Source organism: Xenopus laevis, chromosome 3S (genome assembly GCF_017654675.1).
Source record: "Xenopus laevis strain J_2021 chromosome 3S, Xenopus_laevis_v10.1, whole genome shotgun sequence".
Classification (NCBI taxonomy): Eukaryota; Metazoa; Chordata; class Amphibia; order Anura; family Pipidae; genus Xenopus; species Xenopus laevis.
In genome coordinates, this window is record NC_054376.1 from 103,392,123 (window position 1) to 103,404,471 (window position 12,349).

General features: G+C 40.5%; 1 protein-coding gene across 2 annotated transcripts in view; it reads right to left on the reverse strand.

Annotated features, from left to right (window-relative positions):
• The window catches only part of jakmip2.S (janus kinase and microtubule interacting protein 2 S homeolog), a 76,269-nt gene extending 64,940 nt beyond the window's left edge, over positions 1-11,329 (reverse strand). For both annotated transcript variants that reach the window (XM_041588710.1, XM_018256129.2), the window contains exon 1: positions 11,033-11,329. The gene's annotated coding sequence lies outside the window, so the exon portion shown is untranslated. The remainder of the gene's footprint in view (positions 1-11,032) is intronic.
• Between the last annotated feature and the right edge of the window lie 1,020 nt (positions 11,330-12,349).

A 12,349-nucleotide genomic window follows, 5' to 3' on the forward strand; every position in this document is an offset into this window, starting at 1 on the left:
TGTAGTGTCATCTGGTACTTTTACTGCAAAGTCAGAATCATTACAAATTATTTGTATAGAACAAAATAAAATCTCAGTTATCAGTAAATTCTTACTGAAAGCAATAGAAGTGGGCAATTTAATTGGTACATCTACTCCTGCAAGCTGATGAAGCTAGGTTGAAGTGTTTGGAGCAAATAAGAGTTGTGCATCAGGGTACAATATGAAAGTTAGACCAGGCTTTGCTCCATTTTCTTGCACTTTATCCCATTTTTAGTAAAAGAGCCCAAATATCTTTTGGTAATGTCCAATTGGAGGGCAAACTGATTTGATTTTAACTGGACTATAAATGAGAACCTTAAGAAGAAAATCCTCCCCAGCCGCCACTGAGACTTAAAGCTTAGATCCAGCAGCACCGCCTGGGGGGGAGAGCGTGAGGGGGGGTACATGGCCCAGGTGACTTTTTGAAGAGATGTCATGCGCGAATTTTCACTCGATTTTTTCATGTTGTTCTCAGATCCGATTAAATCATGCTTTTTTAAATTATAAGTAAGGTCCAATCATGGATTCTAGTTTGGTCGGACATTATTTCTTGAAATAATCAGAAAAATTCTGATTTTGATAAATAAGGCCTTAAAGGAATTGTTCAGTATGCAAATTAAAACTGGGTAAATAGACAGGTTGTGCAAAATAAAAAATGTTTCTAATAAAGTTAGTTAGCCAAAAATATAATGTCAAGAGTCAAGCGTCAAGAGTGAGTTTATTGTCATTTCATCCATAAACCTTTGTACAGTACACAGTGAAATGAAACAACGTTCCTCTAGGACAATGGTGCTACACACAACATAGATGTAACGGACAACAGACAGAAAGTGCAAGTGCAAAAATATGCAACTCCTGCAAGACAGGACAGCATAGTGCAGGGACAGGACAAGACAGTGCACACTCAGCAGATGTAATATGTTAAAGGGATACTGTCATGGGAAAAAACATTTTTTTCAAAATGAATCAGTTAATAGTGCTGCTCCAGCAGAATTCTGCACTGAAATCCATTTCTCAAAAGAGCAAACAGATTTTTTTATATTCAATTTTGAAATCTGACATGGGGCTAGACATTTTGTCAATTTCCCAGCTGCCCCTGGTCATGTGACTTGTGCCTGCACTTTAGGAGAGAAATGCTTTATGGCAGGTTGCTGTTTTTCCTTCTTAATGTAACTGAATGTGTCTCAGTGGGACATGGGTTTTTACTATTGAGTGCTGTTCTTAGATGTACCAGGCAGCTGTAATCTTGTGTTAGGGAGCTGCTATCTGGTTACTTTCCCATTGTTCTTTTGTTTGGTTGCTGGGGGGGGGAAAGGGAGGGGGTGATATCACTCCAACTTGCAGTACAGCAGTAAAGAGTGATTGAAGTTTATCAGAGCACAAGTCACATGACTTGGGGCAGCTGGGAAATTGACAAAATGTCTAGCCCCATGTCAGATTTCAAAATTGAATATAAAAAAATCTGTTAGCTCTTTTGAGAAATGGATTTCAGTGCAGAATTCTGCTAGAGCAGCACTATTAACTGATTCAGTTTGAAAAAAATGTTTTTCCCCATGACAGTATCCCTTTAAGTAAATAATGTTAAACGTCAGACATGATGGGTGTATCATTGTGATATGATAGTAGTAAGAACATGATAAAGAACATGACAAAGTGCAGATGTGCTCATAGAGAACAATTGTATCCAATGGCTATTTTGTATCCCTGAGTATTCAGGAGCCTTATGGCTTGGGGGAAGAAACTGTTACACAGTCTGGTAGTGAGGGGCCCTAATGCTTCGGTACCTTTTTCCAGATGGCAGGAGTGTGAACAGTAAGTGTGAGGGGTGTGTTGGATCAGCCACAATGCTGGTGGCTTTACAGATGCAGCGAGTGGTTTAAATGTCTGTGATGGAAGGGAGAGAGACACCTATGATCTTCTCTGCTGTCTTTACTATCCTCTGTAGGGTCTTGCGCTCCATGAGTGCAGTTCCCAGCCCAGACAGTGATACAGCTGCTCAGGATGTTCTGGATAATGTAAGGGCTGGAGTGACTGGATGTGTAACATATTAGCCAGAACTATTTAGTCTCTTGGTTTCCAATGATTGGTTACCAGGAAGTAACCAATCAGTGACTTGATGGGGGGGGTACATGGGATCAATTACAAACTAACTGAACAGTTATGTCCCATGTCGCCCCCCTTAAAGTCGCTGACTAACTCAGAGTTAGAGAGCTGATAAGCAGGAAGTAGTGTTCTGTCTGTTAGACATCCAGTCACTCCAGCCTTTATACATTATATTTTTGCCTAACTAACTATATTAGAAATATATTTTATTTTGCACAGCCTATTTACCCAGTTTATAGTAATGATTGATCTATGACTGAGCCATTCCTAAGACCGAGGAGTTTCATGACCATATAAAAACACGAAGCCGAAGGCCCCAGATTGCAACTGGGGGGTACTTTATTTATTATAATACACAAGGTTCAGTGAGTCATGTGACAGAAATTACATCACAACTCACCGTTTATAACCGATGACATCAGAACTCACTGTTTATAAGGATATAATTTACAAGATATGTAGATCATGGCTTTTGTGTATATATATATATATATATATATATCTATATCTATATATATTACTGTGATTGTTTTTAAATGGACAAACAAGTGCACCATCTTCTACATTGTCATCCTTGCTGTATACTGTAACTGACGGGTTGTCATCGCTACTTGTAAGCACCCGTGAGATACAGATTATGGGCACAGCAGTAAATCCAGAGCCTAGTGTTTTGCCATTTTTTCATATTAATCATCATCATAATATGTAACACAGTGATCTGAATAGCAATGTCCAAATGCCCCCATTAAGATAATGAGACACATTTAGGAATGTTAATTCCTGAAGAGCATATATATTCAAAAATAATTTTGATTATCAGTGACACTCCAGATGCACAGTGCTACCCCCTCCTCTGAAATCCTCCAGAGAGCCATACTCCCCTTTAGGGCTATTCCACACGGGGAGATAGCCTTGCGTTTGCGGTCGCGGCGACAAAGCGCCGCGCCAGTCGCCGCGACCGGCGCAGGCGACAGTTTTGTATGGGCGCCTATGTAAAAACGCCTGTGCTAACCACACGAGGCGATTGCGCTTTTCAACAGTCGCCTGAAAATGCCTCGCCAGGCTTTTTCAGGCGACTGTTGAAAAGCGCATCGCCTCGTGTGGTTAGCACAGGCGTTTTTACATAGGCGCCCATACAAAACTGTCGCCTGCGCCGGTCGCGGCGACTGGTGCGGCGCTTTGTCGCCGCGACCGCAAACGCAGGGCTATCTCCCCGTGTGGACTAGCCCTTACAGTTTCAATTACCATGGTAACAATTAGGCCGTTATCTAAGCAAGCCCCCAAGCATTCATAGTAATCCTCATTTCCCTGGGGTTTAAATGGATCAGGTAACACTGGCCTTATTCTGAAGGTTCCCTTTAGCTTTGTAGCTTTGTACAGAAGCAGTCAGCAAGAGGAACAATGAAAGTAGGGATGCACTGAATCCACTATTTGGGATTCGGCCGAATCCCCGAATCCTTCGTGAAAGATTTGGCCGAAGACCGAAAAGGAAAAAGTGGAAAAAGAATGTTTTACTTCATTATTTTGAGACAAAAAGTCACGTGATTTCCCTTCCTACACCTAATTTACATATGCAAATTAGGATTTGGATTCGGTTCTCCACACAAAAGGATTCGGCCGAATCCGAATGCTGCTGAAAAAGGCTGAATCCCGAACCTAATCCTGGATTCGGTGCATCCCCAATAAATATAGCCCTATATCTACATGTGCAGAAGCATCACAGAGTGGAGGTGAGGCTGAGTGGTCAAGCTGCTTCTCGGACTGCGGATAAACAGCCTGGACTGACTGTGGCCTCAGGTTGCGAGTGGGAAAGCTGTATTCACTATTCAGTGGGGTGGTCTGAGCTAGAACATAGGCTAGACAGGGTGTATAACATTACAAGGGAATAATAATAATTACATGTAAGGGATGGTTTGGTAGAAACAGAACAAATTAAATATACAGAACAGCGAGATCTCAACTACTAACTACAACCACTTGCAGTATGCTGATTGTCTAAGGTGCCTGTAGTTAAAACAATTTACAACACCACAAATCAGTTAATTGGACAATCGTTAATCCACACTCTCTAACCCTCATACAAACTTTGGCCTGTACTATAGAACCAGAACCTAAACCTGAATGTCCCATCTCAGCCTGTCCGTTAAAGTTTCTAATGCTAATGGACTACTGATGCACAAATATGGCAGCCCCCTCATACAGGAAACTCGAGGATCAGATAGGTAATGAAAAGGTATCGGGTCAATGATTTTAATGCAAAATGATTAATAGCATGCAAAGACAATGTTATGATAGATGTAAAAACAAGTTTAATTTCTGGTATCCGTATCCCTTCTTAATTTCTACCAGCAAATATTCCATAATGTGCAGTCTTGTTTCTTGTGGCATTAAGACAGACATCATAATAAGTCTATAAGTCCAAATTGTAGTCCCATTACTTTAATTCTAGCCAATGTAAGGCCTGTGACACCCTTTAAACATTATATACGTGCGGTGCAAGGCACAAAATCAAAAAACAGGTGCAAGCTGACATGTTTTTGTACATTTTGACCTTGCCCTGCATTGCACTTAGCACCCTCAGACAGGGTCGGACTGGACCGGCGGAACACCAGGAAAAAACACGGCAGGCCCCCGGCTCTTGTGGGCCCCACCTGCCCAGATCCGCACCCTGCACGTCTGTGGCTTTTCCTGCCGTGCGATTGACACCTCACGTGGCAGCGCCTGCTACCTTAAAAATAACAGGAAATTCAACTTTACTTGTGCGAGAGAGTGCAATAGCGCTCTCCGCACTAGTGTTCCTGCCTTCCCCTCCCGATAGGTAAGCCAGTGGGGGGGCGGTATAAAACTCCTTCAGAATCGGCATTGCATATGCGCAGGGCAGCACATTGGTGTGAAGCAGGCAAACAGGCCTGAGGGGGGCCCTGAGGCAGCAGACTGGTGGGCCCCAGGCTCCCCAGTCCGACCCTGCCCTCAGAAAAGATCTTTGCTGCCCAGAATAAAGCACATGTATGTGTGGGTGACGCAAAAAGTACTGCTAAAGGAACAGTAACATCAAAAAATTCAATCGTTTAAAAGTAATACAAATATAATGCAGTGTTGCACTGCACTGGTAAAACTGCTGTGTTTGCTTCAGAAACACTACTATTGTTTATATAAATAGCAATGGGGTCAGCTACTCAACGGAGAAAAGGCTCAGGTTACACAGCAGATAAGCTCCGTAGAACATAATGGTGTTATCTGTTATCCACTATTTAACCTGTGCCATATAGTCTTTTTTCAATTTCCAACATTGCTAAGCAGCAGGTTATGGTGTTTCTGAAGCAAACAGATCAGTTTTACCAGTGCAGGGCAACATTAAATGACATTTTCATTACTTTCAACGCTTTCATTTTTTGGTGTTACTTTTAACTACTACTGTTAACGAAGTCCAGTTTTGTCACTTATGCCCTGTTTGCATTTTGTGATACAAAAAGGGGCAGAGCCGCACCACAAAAGGGGCGGGGCCACACCACGCAAGGGCAAGATGAGGAAGAAAAGATAAGTTTCCAACGGAAAGCAAGGGCTTTTGTTAAGGGTATTACAAATTACCGGCATCTACATTGCCGGTAAATCTGAAATACCGGCCCCGGCAGGTGTTTTACCGGTAAAATACCGGCTGGGTGGCAACCCTAGTCCTGTGCTCCTCCATGGGAAGAAACTGGGGTTTAGTATTCCCACAGGAAACACTGGCCTAGTGGAGGGAGAGATGCTTTTCACTGGAGACACTGGGGGTCTCATCTGTCTCCAACCTGGAGTGTGTGTTTATGCGTGTATTTTAAGGGGTTGTTCACCTTCCAAACACTTTTTTCAGTTGAGTTGTTTTCAGATTTTTCACCATAAACAAAGGGGCAAAAATTCGCCAGCGTGACATCATTTCGGTACTGGCGTAACTTCACTAGCGAAGGAGATAGACTCTAGTGGTACTTCCCACTGTAACGTCTGGCGAACGTGCGCTCTGGCAAATGGACGTAACTACGCAAATTCACTAAGATGCGGATTTTACTGAACGTTACCTCTTGCACCAGACTTGCCTTCACCACCTCAGACCAGGCGAAGTGCAATAGATTAGATAGGAGTTCCTAAAAAAATAGTCAGAAAATAACGCTTGCATATTATCCTTTTTAAGGGTGATAGGCTGAAAAAGAGAGTAAAATTTTTTTGGGGTAACCCACTTCCCCCCTACATTTCCTAACATATGGCACATAAACTATACACTAGGCTCATGTGTAGGGCAATATAACAACTTTATTTTATTTTATTAAGGTTTCCCAGGCTTGTGTAATGTAATGTATTTGCTGCAACATATACATCCATCAACTTTAACTTCCCACTGTACTCAGATTAGGCAACTCTAGCAAAACTTCGCTTCGCTTGGCGCAGTTATGCTAGCGCAACTTCGCCAGCGTTCGGCACCCTGGACGCAACTTCGGATTTTAATGAATTAGCGTTGTCCTGGCGAATCTATGCCATGCCTGGCAAAGTGTTGCGCTGTGAGCGAAGCCGTCGCTGGAGGTTAGTGAATTTGCCACAAAGACTTTTTTCAATTACTTTCCATCTTTTATTTTTCCCCCAAAATTTAAGTTTAAAGGATAAGTAAACCTTTAAAATAAGTGAATGTAAAATTGATGAGTGTGCTATTCTAAGCACTTTTCTAATTTACATTCATTATTTATTTATTTTTAATTCCAAGATATTAAAGGATACATGTACTGTTAATATGAAATAATTTTGTTACAACAGCTCCACCTGCTGGTCATTTTCCCCACCAGTCTAACTACCAAGTAGTCAAGGAAGTTGTCAGGAGAAAGAAAGAGGCTGCTCTGATGTTCTTCTGCTTAGGAAAGATTTGAGAAAGGTTTCTATTTTTTTTCATAAGCAGAAGAACATCCGAGCAGCCTCTTTCTTCCGCCTGACAACTTCCTTGACTACTTGGTGGTCAGACTGGTGGGAAAATGGCACTGTTGTAACAAAATTCATTCAAATTAATTACAGTACATGTATCCTTTAATGTCTTGTAATTAAAGAAAAATATACAGTATAAAAACCCTTATTTGTGAGCCAAGTAAGAACCATAGCAGTCATAACACCCACCTGACATCACCCCATTTAATTTAAGACCTATGGCAGGTACTGCTCAAAGGGTTGCTGTTTAAAATGAAAGCAATGGGACAGATTCAATCCAGTGAGAAAAAGTTCTCATGGTTTATCACGTGAAAAGTCAAGGACAAAATTCAATTCAAGGAGAAAAAAATTTTTTTTTCCCACAGACTCCAATAGAGTTTTCATGTGATAAACAGTGAGAATTTCTGAATTAAATTGCATCTCAAATTGAATCTCATCCATGAGTTTATTTGTCAAAAACCTTTTTCTTGCTGAATTCAATCTGGCCCAATATCAAGTGGGAAAATATGTATCTGGTTAACATGACGGCTCAACAGTACAATAACACTAATTTCTAGCCAAATTCTGTTTTGATTAGATTTAGACATGCACCTAATCAACAATTTAGTTGATTTGGCCAAATACCAACCCTAATTTCCAGTTTCAGCAATATTCCCCCAAATATAGAATCATGTGGGGAAAATGTTTCACTTTTAGTTGTCTAGTTCATGAAGTCACATTGCTTTTAGGGTTCATTTTCAGCTCAGCTCATTTTCAGCTCAGCTCAATTCAATTGTTTCAGAATCTTGCAAAAAGTGCTGGAAATCGGCCATATTCCTAAACTCCATCCTTGAATTGGTGAATCTCTAGTTAAGTTGGTAATACTCTGGCAATATAAAACCAAATAGGGGTAAACGTAGTAAAGCCTTCCATAAAGTTAACTACAACGTATATTAATGAGAAAATTCCCATTGTTGTAACAAGGCATAATGCATTTTTAAAAATACTGATACCACCTCTATGCTGACAACTCTCAAATCTTTCCTCTACTAATCTTAACCCAAAGTGTCTGTTCTTGCTGGTCCACTATCTCTACATGGATGCCCTAATACTACCTTAAATGAAATGGCCTCTGGGGTGGAAGGAGTAGAAATCTGGCCCTGCTGCCATGTCAATCCAGTTTCTGCACTGGCTTCCTCTAACTTTAGAATAACATTCAAACTAATGTTGAAAGTAGATCATAATTCTGCTCCACTCAGAGTTCTGCTGAACTCATCTTCTGGTACTGACCAAACCTCTTGATACGCTCCGCCACTTACTCCTCGACTCTACATTTATTACCTCCTCACATACTTGAATTGAAGACTTTGGGGTAAATTTAGTGGTGAAAATTTGCCAGCGACGACTTTGCACCTATCGCAACACTTTGCCAGGCGAAAATTCGATGGGACAACGCTTGTTTACTACAATGAAGTTTCGCTATTGTTACTTCGGCAATGTGAGAAAATCAAAGCAAAAATGTGCTAGCGTTCAATTCTGCCTTGTGCAAATTCATTAGAGGTCTTGTGCTCAGGCTAATTTGCATATGGGGGGAAATTTAAAGTTGAATGGACCTCTTTCTGTTACATGTTGCATCTAATACATTACATTGACACTGATAACTAGACATGTCCAGGGAACCTTCATAAATTCAATAGAGTTGTTATAATGCCCTACTCATGAGCCCACTTTAAAATAATGTTCCATATGTTAGAAAATGTATGGGGCAAACCGGTTACACCAAAAAAAAAATTTCAGCACTTCTGCAGCCTATCACCCTGAAAAAAGGGTTCTATGTTCTATTATAAGTTCTATGCACTCCATTCCAATTCGTCTGGTCTGAGCTGGCAAAGTCTGGCAAAAGTAAAATCCGTATTTTATTGGATTTGCAGAGTAACGTCCATTCGCAGAGTGAAAAGTCGTTTGGCGATAAAGTGCGAATCCCTGCTAGCGTCTATCTCCTTCACTAGCGGAGTGACGCCTGCGCCCGTTAGTAAATCGGCGAAATCCCTGCTGGCGGTAATGCTGGCAAATCATCACCAGCATTAGTCACTTCAAACTTTAGTAAATCTTCACCTTTATTGGGACCGAAACCCTTCTCTGGAATTCGCTCCCACGTTGTCTGACTTTATCCGAATCTTTCTGCCCTCAAAAATTTCTTTAGCAAAGATTATTTTCGTATGGCTTAGCATAGCTTCAGTGTGCACTATATGCTGCTAAATGATATGCACAGTGCTACGCAATATGTTGGCGCTATATAAATACATGTTAATAATAAAATAATATGCTTAATGGAATTTACCACTTTACCAACTCCTAATCTTTCCCATCTCCACACCCAATGTCTTCCTTTATGATTGCACACTCATTTGATTAATGCCTGGTTATATTTTGGATGAGTTATTGGTTGTTTTTATATGTTAATCTGTATGTTGAATGTTTACATCAATTTATTAAACAATGCCAGGCATGGTTTTGGAATCGATTCAGTATCTGTTGAAAGTGTAAGTATTTAGGCTATTCAAATATTATGGATTACAAATCTAGAATGCAGTGTATATTAAATGGCAGTTATAGATATATAGTGTAACTAAAATGTATACTTGCTATTTACCAGATTGGGTACATCAGATTAGAAACTAAGGAGTGCATTAACTATGTTAACTTGGCAAGGCAATTTGACAAATGTTGATGAGATACATTTAAATGGATAAAGACTGCTATATATAACTGACAAATCTGACAATTTTAATGTTAAGTGACAGACTCCAGTTTCTCCATAAGGAAGCAAATCTGTCTGCTGATTTCATTCAAATGAACTATCCAATGTAATATCTGGCATATACTTAGGTAAGGGAAAGATGGTGGCAAAACAAGAGCCCATGCTTGTACAGTCTGTCATGAGCAGCCTTCCCAGAACAAAGAATAATCATTAAAAAAAACAATATCCAGTCATGGTTTTACAGCATGAGCTCAAGGAAATATATGGTTATAGCAGAATAATGAATAGATTTTTGAAAACTGGCCTGACAAGCACAAACACACTGGAATTACTGGAATAAAGCACAAATATTGGATTGCATGGGCCTCTAGCTCATCCACTATACACTGTAGTAGCAAAGGTAATCTAGTGGGTAAAATGGTGCAGAGCAGATATCCATGTGTTTGTCACCAAGATACATGGATGAATAAGATACCAAGACAGATCCAACCTAGACTCAATGCTTGGCAATGCTGAAATGTATAACTATAACAATTCAAAAGCGATATTCATATTATATCTCCTAGCAAGGGCACACCAAAGACAACAGGCACATACAAAACAGGGTATATTATTGTTAGAGAGTTGAAAGCAGTGCTGCGTCCGGGACATGCCTGCTGCATGGCATTAAACAGTTTACTACACAGACACACAGATCTCTATACAAGACACTTCCGTATCACATTGTTACAATTTCATCATGTTATCAGCTGTATCATGGCTATGCAAAATAATACTGAGACAAGCTATTATCATTCTCATCGATGTTACAAATAACATGTCTTCTTATATCCTGATATCTCGTTTTTTACAATAGCAAATAATAATATGCTTTCAAGGCAGAGATGTAGAGAGATTTTCCCTTATAAAATATTTACAGCCCTTGCAGCCATTTCTCAGTAGAGACGTCTGAACGGACATGTCCTCTTCTGTCACATTCGTTTAAAGAATAAGGGTAAACACCGGACATGCACTCTAACAGATTCATCTCATGTGCAATAAATGAATTCCAGTCTCTCAAAGGAAAAATGTGTACAGCAGAGGGATGTCAATTAAACACAATATGTAATCAAATCAAGCAGTTCATATGCACCTAGTAATGAACCAACACCCTTTTATAATGATTATCACTGTATAATGACTGTCTGCCTTGGGAAGGGCAAGGGGAATAGGATACTGTATTCTTACCATGTTGAGGTCTGGCAAGGATATAAGCTGAGCAATGTGAATCCTGTGTCCATCTTGCTGCTCCCTTTATAAGCCACACATCAGCAGCTGGGCTTGTGATGATGCTGAGGATGGCTAGATAGCAGGGAGCAAAGCAGCTGCCCCTCCCTCCTCCTCCAGTACTGGCAGACACAAAGTCAGCTAATGGAGCCTGGAACTGCAGTCTCCCTCCCTCAATGGTTTCTATGGAAACTGGGCTGCCATCAACATGTAGGATTGCTCTGTAGGGGATCGACTAGGGAGCCCTTGGTCCCTTAAAGGAACATAAAGTCATTTATAAGAATCATGGTTCTTTGAAGGAACAATTGAAAGGAACTATCATGAGTGGATAAGCAATAGCAGCTGTTGCAGGAGGATTCTGGAATTTGTAGTTCGCAATATCTGGTGTCCTCACTCGGGCCTATGGTTTCCTGAACAGGAAGTGAGCCTTGTACAAGACATCTGCTGCCACCTTGCTTCCAGAAAGCACAACAAAAGCATTTGTCTTAGTCCTCATAACGTATTGAAACACACGGCAATGGTACCGTTAGAAATGGAGACAGGAGACACTTTCTAAAGGGAAGTTTGTTCTAATACATCTTTAAAGGGCATGTAAAGGCAAAAAAATAAAATCCTTTGTTTACTTTCTTTAATGAAAAAGAAACCTATCTCCAATATATTTTAATTAAAAAATGTGTACCGTTTTTATAAGAAAACAAAATTCTCCCTTCATTTACTGCTGTGGATAGGAATTGTCCCTAAATGCTCTGCAGGGAAACAATCATACTTATGAACAGCAGGGGGAGCCCCCGCCTTACTCCCGCCTTACTTCCGAGCCGTGCAGAACTCAACCAGCTTTGTTTGTTTCCCTGCAGAACAGTCAGGGACTGTGTAGAGATTTGTATTGGAATTTATTTTCATATCCCCTTTACTGTTTATAACTTCAGCTGCAGGGACAAAGATCATGCAGCCAGATTTAAACAGATGAACTGGGATTCTATTTGGAGGATTATTTTGCAACAGCCACTGGTTCTACAGAGTTAGAGAAAGTTTGTATTAAACTATACAAAAACGACAAAATCCACATTAGATTACATGACAACACAGGACCCAGTGCAGTTTGCTGTATCGGCTTCTGGCAAATATTATTTACTTGTTTTGATCATTTAAGATGATCCCTAAGCAGCCCAGATCACACTGAGCAAGTGCAAAGTCTTGGTCTTGCAAAGATTACTTTTGTATATCTCTGCATAGCTTCAGTGTGCACAAAATGGTGACCCCCTGTTGCCAACTTTGAAA